Source organism: Hyla sarda, chromosome 1 (assembly GCF_029499605.1).
Source record: "Hyla sarda isolate aHylSar1 chromosome 1, aHylSar1.hap1, whole genome shotgun sequence".
In the NCBI taxonomy this organism is placed as follows: domain Eukaryota; kingdom Metazoa; phylum Chordata; class Amphibia; order Anura; family Hylidae; genus Hyla; species Hyla sarda.
This window is the reverse complement of record NC_079189.1, coordinates 150,947,347-150,959,669: the sequence shown is the minus strand read 5'-3', so window position 1 is coordinate 150,959,669 and position 12,323 is coordinate 150,947,347. Positions and strand designations below refer to the sequence as shown.

Genomic DNA, 12,323 nt, shown 5'->3' with positions numbered 1-12,323 from the left:
TTCTGCCGCATGACTGCTCATGCCTGGATCTCAGGCACTGAGCAGTCATTCGGCGATCGGACAGCGAGGAGGCAGGAAGGGGCCCTCCCACTGTCCTGTCAGCTGTTCGGGATGCCGCGATTAGCCGCGGCTATCCCGAACAGCCCGACTGAGCTAGCCGGGAACTTTCACTTTCACTTTTAGCCGCGCGGCTCAGCTTTGAGCGCGCGGCTAAAGGGTTAATAGCGCGCAGCGCCGCGATCGGCGCTGCGCGCTATTAGAGGCGGGTCCCGGCTTCACTATGACGCCGGGCCCGCCATGATATGACACGGGGTTACTGTGTAACCCCGCGTTATATCAGAAGAGCAGGACCAAGGACGTACCGGTACGTCCTTGGTCCTTAAGGGGTTAAAGGCCCCAGTAGTTAGATCATGTTCCCATTAGGTAGAAGCTCCCAGTAGGTAGATCATTCCCCCATTATATAGAAGCCCCCAGTAAGTATGCAATCCCCCACCCTCATTAGGTAGATGTGCGTAGTAGGTACATAATCTGTCATGTTGTATAGATGCCAGCAGTAGGTAGGTACAGGAGCAGATGCTCCATTTATCATCAGACTCCCTCTTCCTAATCCCTGTATAAAACTAAGCGGTGACACATTCATTGTACACATTACCACTCGATTTACATTCTTACGGGCACAAAGTTTTGCACCCCCCTAAGAATATAGCACCTGGACCCAAAAATCCACTTTATTTTATTTTCTATAAAGGTAAATAATGTATATTAGTTCAATATAATATATGAACCAAGTTCTGCATAAAGCAGTGACTACTAGGCACTGAAGCTATTAACATTCACAAAATATATGTAATCATTCCCATTCCCTTAAAGACGCTTGAGATGTTTTACATGGTATTAACATTTGTTGGGTTGTGTAGAAAGTATAATCTTACATTATGTTATCAGCTATTTTAGGTTGGGGTGAGGTTGGATATTTGTTTCCCCATATAATCCTAATTCAGATGAATATATCTCCAATAGAACACTCCCAAGAAACCCTTAAAGGGGTACTCCCACCCTAGACATCTTATCCCCTATCCAAAGGAATAAGATGTCTGATCGCAGGGACCCCCGCCGCTGGGGACCCCCGCATTATTGCATGCGGCACCCACCTCTCTTTACACGGGAACCGCTGGAGGCTCTGAGTCGCGAGTCCGGGACGGAAGTCTGTGATGTCAGGACTCTGCCCCCATGTGATGTCACGCCCGTCTCCTCAATGCAAGTCTATGGGAGGGGGCGTGACGGCAGACTGCTGCCCAATGCAAGTTCTGATCAAGTATTGTAGATAGGCACATGTTTACAAAACCCATTACATGGCTCAGCTTTTGTGCGGCCAGGACTGTTGGATCACTTATGCAGCCCTTGACTTTTGTCATGGAAGGGAAGATGGGCAGCCAATGAGTAATGGTTTTTTAACCATCATTGTATAGCATTCGGAGATAGTGTAGTGTGTCACTTTTAAAAGGCTGCTGTGATTACTCCAGTCGTAAAGTGAAGCGTTTTAATAGCTATTCAGTACATTGCTGTGGCACCTATTACCTTATGAATTGTACGTGTACATTCATACTTTTTTTTTTACAGTTTTTTCATAATTTTAAGCAAAGTTACGAAGCCAGTATTTATATTCTTGTGCCAGTAGTAGCGCCATTTCAAAAGAATACAAGAGCTACAACAAAACCTTTATTTTTATTCATTAGCTTTTTAGAATAATCATCATTGGCTTTTAAGAAAAGCCTATGAAAGTTATTTCAGAAAATTCATATAAAAACGAAATGTAAGTGTGTAGTTGCCTTTAGCAACCACAATGAAAGTTGAGTTGTCAGTGGTCGCTATGGGCAAAACCAGAAAGTTCTGGTTTCAGGTAGAATGATTAATCTAGACCATTGCGTGAAGTGCATTTTATTTCATTATTGACTTTAAAATGACACTACAGAGTTTTTTGGGAGAAAAGTATATAAAAGAACTATGAAAAAAATACCACTTAAACTTGCTTTTTTTTTGGCTATAAATGCTGTGTGTGAAACCAACCTTAGGCCTGTTTCATGTGTAGTATTTTGGTCAGTTTAAAAGCTCATAAGTACTAGAAAGATTGAGACTGTAATTTCATTTCAGACCCCAGTTGCTTTACAAAAGAAATAAATCCAGGCTACCCCTTTAAAATAGCATTTTTAAAATGATAAGTGTAAATGTTTGCTTGCATTTTGCTGTCATCTAAGATAAAAATACAAATAATTACAAGATAAAAATAAAAACAGTATTCAAACTACATATATGAAAATAGATGCAAATTTCCCCTTATTTGAATTATAGGAATGTAGCAATTTACATAGAACGGTTAAAACACCTTGTGTGTGTATATAAATGTAGCTAAGCTCTCACTGATTATAATGGCCAAAAGACAAGCAGATCCCAAAATGGCTGTGTTTACAGACAGAGTAAACGTTTAGAAATAGATGGACAGTGCAGCATTCTTCTTGAAAAGAACGTAAACAGAAAGAAACGGCTTCAAATTCATTTAGAAAGCAGACGCACACACAGTTTTGTTAACCTGTGAAATGATTGAAAATAAATGACATTTACCCCACACAGTGGGTACTGACTAAGCCACCATGACATGGACCTGTGTCACGATGCCGGCTGGCAGGTAGTGGATCCTCTGTGCCAGAGAGGGATTGGCGTGGACCGTGCTAGAGGATCGGTTCTAAGTCACTACTGGTTTTCACCAGAGCCCGCCGCAAAGCGGGATGGTCTTGCTGCGGCGGTAGTGACCAGGTCGTATCCCCTAGCAACGGCTCAACCTCTCTGGCTGCTGAAGATAGGCGCGGTACAAGGGAGTAGACAGAAGCAAGGTCGGACGTAGCAGAAGGTCGGGGCAGGCAGCAAGGATCGTAGTCAGGGGCAACGGCAGAAGGTCTGGAATCACAGGCAAGGAACACACAAGGAACGCTTTCACTGGCACTAGGGCAACAAGATCCGGCGAGGGAGTGAAGGGGAAGTGAGGTGATATAGGGAAGTGCACAGGTGTAAACACTAATTGGAACCACTGCACCAATCAGCGGTGCAGTGGCCCTTTAAATCGCAAAGACCCGGCGCGCGCGCGCCCTAGGGAGCGGGGCCGCGCGCGCCGGGACAGAACTGACGGGGAGCGAGTAAGGTACGGGAGCCGGGGTGCGCATCGCGAGCGGGCGCTACCCGCATCGCGAATCGCATCCCGGCCGGAGGTAGTAACGCAGCGCCCCGGGTCCGTGGAACCGACCGGGGCGCTGCAGTGAGGGAAGTGTAGCGAGCGCTCCGGGGAGGAGCGGGGACCCGGAGCGCTCGGCGTAACAGTACCCCCCCCCTTGGGTCTCCCCCTCTTCTTGGGGCCTGAGAACCTGAGGATCAGACTTTTGTCCAGGATATTGTCCTCAGGTTCCCAGGACCTCTCTTCTGGACCACAACCCTCCCAATCCACTAAAAAAAAAGTTCTTCCCCTGACCTTTTTAGAGGCCAAAATCTCTTTGACAGAGAAGATGTCCGAGGAGCCGGAAACAGGAGTGGGAGGAACAGATTTAGGAGAAAAACGGTTGAGGATGAGAGGTTTAAGAAGAGAGACGTGAAAGGCATTAGGGATACGAAGAGAAGGAGGAAGAAGAAGTTTGTAAGAGACAGGATTAATTTGACACAAAACTTTAAAAGGACCAAGATAGCGTGGTCCCAACCTATAGCTCGGGACACGGAAACGGACATATTTAGCGGAGAGCCATACCTTGTCTCCAGGGGAAAAAATGGGAGGAGCTCTTCTTTTCTTATCTGCGAATCTCTTCATGCGAGAAGAAGCCTGTAAGAGAGAATTTTGGGTCTCTTTCCATATGGTGGAAAGATCACGAGAAATTTCATCCACAGCGGGCAGACCAGAGGGCAAGGGGGTAGGGAGGGGGGGAAGAGGGTGACGGCCGTACACCACGAAAAACGGAGATTTGGAGGAAGATTCAGAGATTCTGAAATTATACGAGAATTCGGCCCAAGGTAGAAGATCTGCCCAGTCATCCTGGCGGGAGGAAACAAAATGTCGTAAATAGTCACCCAAGATCTGGTTAATTCTCTCTACTTGTCCATTGGATTGAGGATGGTATGCAGAAGAAAAATTTAATTTAATCTTGAGTTGTTTACAGAGAGCCCTCCAGAATTTAGACACAAATTGGACGCCTCTATCCGAGACGATCTGTGTAGGCAACCCGTGAAGACGAAAAATGTGTACAAAAAATTGTTTAGCCAACTGAGGCGCTGAAGGAAGACCAGGAAGAGGGATGAAATGTGCCATTTTGGAGAATCGATCAACGACCACCCAAATAACAGTGTTGCCATGGGATGGGGGTAAGTCAGTAATAAAATCCATACCAATCAGAGACCAAGGTTGTTCGGGGACAGGTAGAGGATGAAGAAAACCAGCGGGCTTCTGGCGAGGAGTCTTATCCCGGGCACAGATAGTGCAGGCTCGCACAAAGTCCACCACATCAGTCTCTAGAGTCGGCCACCAATAGAAGCGAGAGATGAGTTGCACAGATTTCTTGATGCCCGCATGACCTGCGAGATGGGAGGAGTGACCCCATTTGAGGATCCCAAGGCGTTGGCGTGGAGAAACAAAGGTCTTTCCTGGAGGAGTTTGCCTGATGGAGGCTGGAGAAGTGGAAATCAGGCAGTCAGGAGGAATGATGTGTTGAGGAGAGAGTTCAATTTCAGAGGCATCTGAGGAACGAGAGAGAGCATCGGCCCTAATGTTTTTATCAGCAGGCCGAAAGTGAATTTCAAAATTAAATCGGGCAAAGAACAGAGACCACCTGGCCTGACGAGGATTCAGCCGTTGGGCAGACTGGAGGTAGGAGAGGTTCTTGTGATCGGTGTAAATAATAACTGGAAATCTTGATCCCTCCAGCAGATGCCTCCATTCCTCAAGTGCTAATTTAATGGCTAGAAGCTCTCGATCCCCGATGGAGTAGTTCCTCTCCGCCGGAGAGAAGGTCCTGGAAAAAAAACCACAAGTAACAGCATGCCCGGAAGAGTTTTTTTGTAGAAGGACAGCTCCAGCTCCCACTGAGGAGGCATCAACCTCCAATAGGAAGGGTTTAGATGGGTCAGGTCTGGAGAGCACGGGAGCCGAAGAAAAGGCAGACTTGAGTCGTTTAAAGGCGTCTTCCGCTTGAGGAGGCCAAGACTTGGGATCGGCATTTTTTTTTGTTAAAGCCACAATAGGAGCCACAATGGTAGAAAAATGTGGAATAAATTGCCTGTAATAATTGGCGAACCCCAAAAAACGTTGGATGGCACGGAGTCCGGAGGGGCGTGGCCAATCTAAGACGGCAGAGAGTTTATCTGGGTCCATTTGTAGTCCCTGGCCAGAGACCAAGTATCCTAGAAAAGGAAGAGATTGGCATTCAAACAGACATTTCTCTATTTTGGCATAGAGTTGATTATCACGAAGTCTCTGAAGAACCATACGGACATGCTGGCGGTGTTCTTCAAGATTGGCAGAAAAAATCAGGATATCGTCCAGATATACAACAACACAGGAGTATAGTAGATCACGAAAAATTTCATTAACAAAGTCTTGGAAGACGGCAGGGGCGTTGCATAGACCAAAGGGCATGACCAGATACTCAAAGTGTCCATCTCTGGTGTTAAATGCCGTTTTCCATTCATCCCCCTCTCTGATGCGGATGAGATTATAAGCACCTCTTAAGTCCAGTTTGGTAAAAATATGGGCACCTTGGAGACGATCAAAGAGTTCAGAGATGAGGGGTAGGGGGTAGCGGTTCTTAACCGTGATTTTATTAAGACCGCGGTAGTCAATGCAAGGACGTAGAGAGCCATCTTTTTTGGACACAAAGAAAAATCCGGCTCCGGCAGGAGAGGAGGATTTACGGATAAAGCCCTTTTTTAAATTTTCTTGGACGTATTCAGACATGGCAAGAGTCTCTGGGACGGACAGAGGATAGATTCTGCCCCGGGGTGGAGTAGTGCCCGGGAGGAGGTCAATGGGACAATCATAAGGCCTGTGAGGAGGTAGAGTCTCAGCTTGTTTTTTGCAAAAAACGTCCGCAAAGTCCATATAGGCCTTAGGGAGACCGGTTACATGAGGAAGCACAGGGACACGGCAAGGTTTACTGGGAACCGGTTTTAAGCAGTCCTTGGAACAAGAGGGCCCCCAACTCTTGATCTCCCCAGTGGACCAATCCAGGATTGGGGAATGGAGTTGAAGCCAGGGAAGTCCAAGAAGGATTTCAGAAGTGCAATTGGGGAGGACCAACAGTTCAATCCTCTCGTGATGAGATCCGATGCACATTAGAAGGGGCTCCGTGCGGAAACGTATAGTACAGTCCAATCTTTCATTGTTTACACAATTGATGTAGAGGGGTCTGGCGAGACTGGTCACCGGGATGTTGAACCTGTTGACGAGAGAGGCTAAGATGAAATTTCCTGCAGATCCAGAGTCCAGGAAGGCCACAGCAGAGAAGGAGAAGGCAGAGGCAGACATCCGCACAGGCACAGTAAGACGTGGAGAAGCAGAGTAGACATCAAGGACTGTCTCACCTTTGTGCGGAGTCAGCGGACGTCTTTCCAGACGGGGAGGACGGATAGGACAATCCTTCAGGAAGTGTTCGGTACTAGCACAGTACAGGCAGAGATTCTCCATGCGGCGTCGTGTCCTCTCTTGGGGTGTCAGGCGAGACCGGTCGACCTGCATAGCCTCCACGGCGGGAGGCACAGGAACAGATTGCAGGGGACCAGAGGAGAGAGGAGCCGGGGAGAAGAAACGCCTCGTGCGAACAGAGTCCATATCCTGGCGGAGCTCCTGACGCCGTTCGGAAAAACGCATGTCAATGCGAGTGGCAAGATGGATGAGTTCATGTAGGTTAGCAGGGATTTCTCGTGCGGCCAGAACATCTTTAATGTTGCTGGATAGGCCTTTTTTAAAGGTCGCGCAGAGTGCCTCATTATTCCAGGATAATTCTGAAGCAAGGGTACGGAACTGTACGGCATACTCGCCAACGGAAGAATTACCCTGGACCAGGTTCAACAGGGCAGTCTCAGCAGAAGAGGCTCGGGCAGGTTCCTCAAAGACACTTCGAATTTCCGAGAAGAAGGAGTGTACAGAGGCAGTGACGGGGTCATTGCGGTCCCAGAGCGGTGTGGCCCAAGCCAGGGCTTTTCCAGACAGCAGGCTGACTACGAAAGCCACCTTAGACCTTTCAGTGGGGAACTGGTCCGACATCATCTCCAAGTGTAATGAACATTGGGAAAGAAAGCCACGGCAAAACTTAGAGTCCCCATCAAATTTATCCGGCAAGGATAGTCGTATTCCAGAAGCGGCCACTCGCTGCGGAGGAGGTACAGGAGCTGGCGGAGGAGATGATTGCTGGAGCTGTGGTAGTAACTGTTGTAGCATAACAGTCAGTTGAGACAGCTGTTGGCCTTGTTGCGCAATCTGTTGTGACTGCTGGGCGACCACCGTGGTGAGGTCAGCGACAACTGGCAGAGGAACTTCAGCGGGATCCATGGCCGGATCTACTGTCACGATGCCGGCTGGCAGGTAGTGGATCCTCTGTGCCAGAGAGGGATTGGCGTGGACCGTGCTAGAGGATCGGTTCTAAGTCACTACTGGTTTTCACCAGAGCCCGCCGCAAAGCGGGATGGTCTTGCTGCGGCGGTAGTGACCAGGTCGTATCCCCTAGCAACGGCTCAACCTCTCTGGCTGCTGAAGATAGGCGCGGTACAAGGGAGTAGACAGAAGCAAGGTCGGACGTAGCAGAAGGTCGGGGCAGGCAGCAAGGATCGTAGTCAGGGGCAACGGCAGAAGGTCTGGAATCACAGGCAAGGAACACACAAGGAACGCTTTCACTGGCACTAGGGCAACAAGATCCGGCGAGGGAGTGAAGGGGAAGTGAGGTGATATAGGGAAGTGCACAGGTGTAAACACTAATTGGAACCACTGCACCAATCAGCGGTGCAGTGGCCCTTTAAATCGCAAAGACCCGGCGCGCGCGCGCCCTAGGGAGCGGGGCCGCGCGCGCCGGGACAGAACTGACGGGGAGCGAGTAAGGTACGGGAGCCGGGGTGCGCATCGCGAGCGGGCGCTACCCGCATCGCGAATCGCATCCCGGCCGGAGGTAGTAACGCAGCGCCCCGGGTCCGTGGAACCGACCGGGGCGCTGCAGTGAGGGAAGTGTAGCGAGCGCTCCGGGGAGGAGCGGGGACCCGGAGCGCTCGGCGTAACAACCTGACCTTTTACTAGAACATAATGTGAATGCCGAGCATATTTAAGCTGTTGCTTGCATATAACTTTCTAGAGAGTTACTGTCCCTTTAAGCAAAGTCTGTCAACTGTTTTGATCTGATTACGAAAAACATTTTAATTGACCTTGACTCGACTCGTAGGGTGGTCCCACAATGTCATACCTGAAAGGCCAGACCTCACAGTGTAGTGCTGTGTGGGGAAAGGATTCTTTGTATTGAGTATCGTATTGAGAGGATATGTAGGAGGCAGACTACAAGTATGTTAAACCCATTGACCCCATATGGTTGATGGAGACATTTGATGCAGTCCGTCACAGTAATGTAATTTTCATACATAACTTGGGAAAGAAATACTGAGTGTTTTACTCGTCATGTTTAATAAGTATGATAACTATTATGGCAGGTAAAAGAGAACTTGATATCTTGTTTTTGTTATTTTCAATGTATGGGTGGAATAGGATCCTTAACTAAAAACTGTGTTAGGGATTTTGCATAAAATAATAATAATTTTATTAACACTAAATTATCAGTAATAAATGCTTTGCTTAGGATCCAGATATTATTTTCTAATTTACCAGCTACTCTAAAGGCTCTAATACATATACAATAAAAAAAAAAAAAAAAAAAAAAAATGGCCAGACTTACCAATGTGTATAGGGGCTTTTTAATTCTCTCTTGAAAAATGTGGTCAGAGAAAAAGAAGATTTCAAAAACATGTGGAAAAAGAACATATAGAGGCCCTATATGGGCCATAAACCTTTACTGTAAACATAATGGTATTGTGCTCACCTAAGTTACAATGATGCTCTAAGGGCACATAAATATGTGCTCAAAATATATGTGACCAGGAGCTGCTTCATCAAACTGAGGTCCAGTAGATGGAGTGGTATATACACCAGAAGCCTTGAAAATTATCCTGAAGAATAGATGCTGGATTGTGCTTACTGGCAATAATGGAATGCCTTAACCAATTCCAGACAAAGCAGTAAAAAAATATATAAAAACAAATAACACGTTTCGAGAGGAAGTATTCTTCATCCATCATCCCTCTTTTCCTATTCTTTTCAATCAACTTCAAGGCTTCTGGAAAAGAAGAATCGGCTTGCTCCTTTTCGTTCTCAGATAGATAAGCCACCACCAGAAGAGTCCGGGATCAGTTTGCGTCTCCCCTTTCTATTGAGAAGGCATAAATGCTCAGCCGAGTTGAACATTCACAGTGTACAGTGAGATCCGGAGAGGTAGCTGTCGGCTGAACAAATGAACCGCCAAAAGCTTGCATATGTGTATGGTTACCTCAAATTTTATAAAGTCTCTCCCTATGAGAGAATAACATAACCACTCTGTCCTCCAAGGAATAATAGGCACTGCAATGATCCAGTTGATGCATGAACATATAGATTTATTAAAACATGATAAACGTACTTACTTTTTAAATAAATCTAAATGTTCATGCATCCACTGGACCATGGCAATACCCATTATTACTTGGAGGAGAAAGTGGTTTTGCTATTTGTATACACCAAGAGCATTAAGAGGTGCAGCAGCCTGCATAAGATCCATTGTCTAAAGCTTTAAAGGGGAATTCCAGTGGAAAACTTTTTTTTTTTTTTTTAAATCAACTGGTGCCAGAAAGCTAAACAGATTTGTAAATTACTTCTATTAAAAATTCTTAATCCTTCCAGTACTTATTAGCAGCTGTATACTACAGAGGAAATTCTATTCTTTTAAGAACTTTCCAGAGCAGCATATGTTTGCTATGGGGATTTTCTCCTGCTCTGGATAGTTCCTGACATGGACAGAGGTGTCAGCACTGTGGTCGTGACAGAAAAGAAATCCAAAAAGAAAAGAATTTCCTCTGTAGTATACAGAAATCTGCCATCACTCTATTGTTGGAGACCTTACACAGGGGAGCATGCTTTGTCTGTTTATTTGATTCTAATGAGAGAATAAGCAGGAAATGTTCTTAATAAGAAATTTTACACCCTATGTGTTGACGTCTACCACAGGGAAGAACGTTATGACATAGGGATCCAGGCTTTCTTCTTATAAAGGAACTATCAACATAAAATTTAAAATAAAATACCTCAACAATTCATTCATGAATCTTTGCCTTTGCTTTGATGGGATTTGACTCATATTACCCCTAAAACCAAGAAACAGATAAACATTAAAATCGTATCTTATCTTTCTGTCCCAGCTGCCTAGCCCTTTGTCCTCACTATTCTCTGTGTCTTTGTAAGATAAATAACTGCAGCAGGTATGGCCCTGTCTACCCTGTAGCAGCAAAAATATGTAAGCCCCACCCCTTAGATAACCCCCTCCCCCTCAGCGATTCCCCAGTGGAAAAGATCAACAGGAGATTAACCCTGTGTTGTCTGGAGGATTTCCACAACAATATTTTAAGAATATGCAAAAAATCCTTCAGATTAACAGCATGGGGACATTTTATTTTGTAATATTTTGAACATGCATATTTTTCTTTCAGTTTTGACATCCTATGACAGAAAGTATGGGGGGGGGGAAAAGCCTAAAGGAACACCTGAGCATTCTGCATTTAAAAGTATAACTGACCCCAAAACACCACAAAAAGTGCCACACATAAAAATTGGGGGAGATTTATCAAAACCTGTGCAGAGAAAAGGTTGTCCAGTTGCCCATAGCAACCAATCAGATGACTTCTTTGATTTTTCCCAGGCCTTTTCAAAAATGAAAGAAACGAGCTGATTGGTTGCTACGGGCAACTCAGCAACTTTTCCTTTGGACAGGTTTTGATAAATCTCCCCCATTATGTGTATGTACTGTTTACTTTTCTTATTTTACTATAGACTTTAAAAAACACGTGGATGCAGCATATTTAACCTAGAAAAAGATACTGTGAAAATGTCTCTGACCATGTGTATGTCTGCCCCTCCGTGAAAAATACAATACAGAGAGCAACCAGTTCTGTATACCAATTTCTTACAGTCGGTTAACCTGTGCAGGTCAACACTAAAGTTGGAAAAGTATAAAACAGTATGCACTGTGCTACATTTATGTGGTAAAAACTGCTGTCAATTTAAAGGCATTTAGATATAAAACGAATAGAAATTGTGAATTAATAGATTTCAAAATAATTCCACAACATGACATTGCATACCTAAAACCAAAATACTACCTCACGTTTACCATTTGATACTTTTAGTTAACTTTTAATGTTTGAAAAGGGAAAGAGCCTCTAAGTGTACTTCTCATCTTCACTAGGCAAACCTTTCATCTGGCTTAGGGCACTCTGCCTTTCAAAGAAGTAAAGTGACAACCACTCAGCTGGAAAATAGTTTCCAGAGCAAGTATCACCTTAGATGGTTAAACCGCAAGTGGTAGGGCTTTTATTTACTGTATGATCAGTGCCAACTAAAGGTGCAATATAATATTAAAAGGAAAACAACTCTTGTTCTTTAAAGATCAGTTATAAATAAATTGGGGATATAGAGTTAACTTATAGACTTTATATACATTTTGAAAAATATATAAAATGCATAGATACCACCAGAACCACATCAACATTATGATGATCACCCCATAATACTCAATCAGTCTTGTTAATTTAGGTTTTTGCCACAATTGATCATTGGATTTGGTGAACATCCTTTAAATACTCCATCAGGTTTACAGAATTATTTAAAGGAAAACGGTCATCCTGTTCACCCATACTAAACCCAACACACTGGGTTATAGTGTGGGTGAACAGGAGACGGTAAGGGGTCACTGACTTCTATACGTACCTTTACTCCTGAAGATCTGCTTTCATCTTCTGTTAACTGCGCGCTGGAGGCGGGCCCGCAAACTTAATTTGAATGTTCATTGTCGCCCGTCACGTGAGCGCTCAGTCGGCACAGCGCTCACATGACCAGCGACACTAAATATTTAAACTGAGCCGGCGGGCCCGCCTCCAGCGCGCAAGTTACAAAAGATGGAAGTAGTGTAATGGGTTTAGTGTGGGTAAACAGGATGACCGTTTTCCTTTAACTCATA

At 45.3% G+C, this 12,323-nt stretch overlaps 1 protein-coding gene and 1 long non-coding RNA gene across 7 annotated transcripts in view; one reads left to right on the top strand and one right to left on the bottom strand.

The window, feature by feature from the left end:
- Positions 1-12,323, top strand: part of HHIP (hedgehog interacting protein) — a 127,232-nt gene that overhangs the window by 99,587 nt on the left and 15,322 nt on the right. The window lies entirely within an intron of this gene.
- Positions 1-12,323, bottom strand: part of LOC130359784 (uncharacterized) — a 29,202-nt gene that overhangs the window by 8,943 nt on the left and 7,936 nt on the right. The window contains exons 1-2 of one of the 3 annotated variants that reach the window (XR_008890471.1): positions 11,478-11,576; positions 10,396-10,455 (exon numbers count right to left, since the gene is read on the bottom strand). This is a non-coding gene — a long non-coding RNA (uncharacterized LOC130359784). Of the gene's footprint in view, positions 1-10,395; positions 10,456-10,883; positions 10,954-11,477; positions 11,577-12,323 lie in introns of those variants that run through there. The other 2 variants (XR_008890469.1, XR_008890468.1) reach the window with 2 other exon arrangements.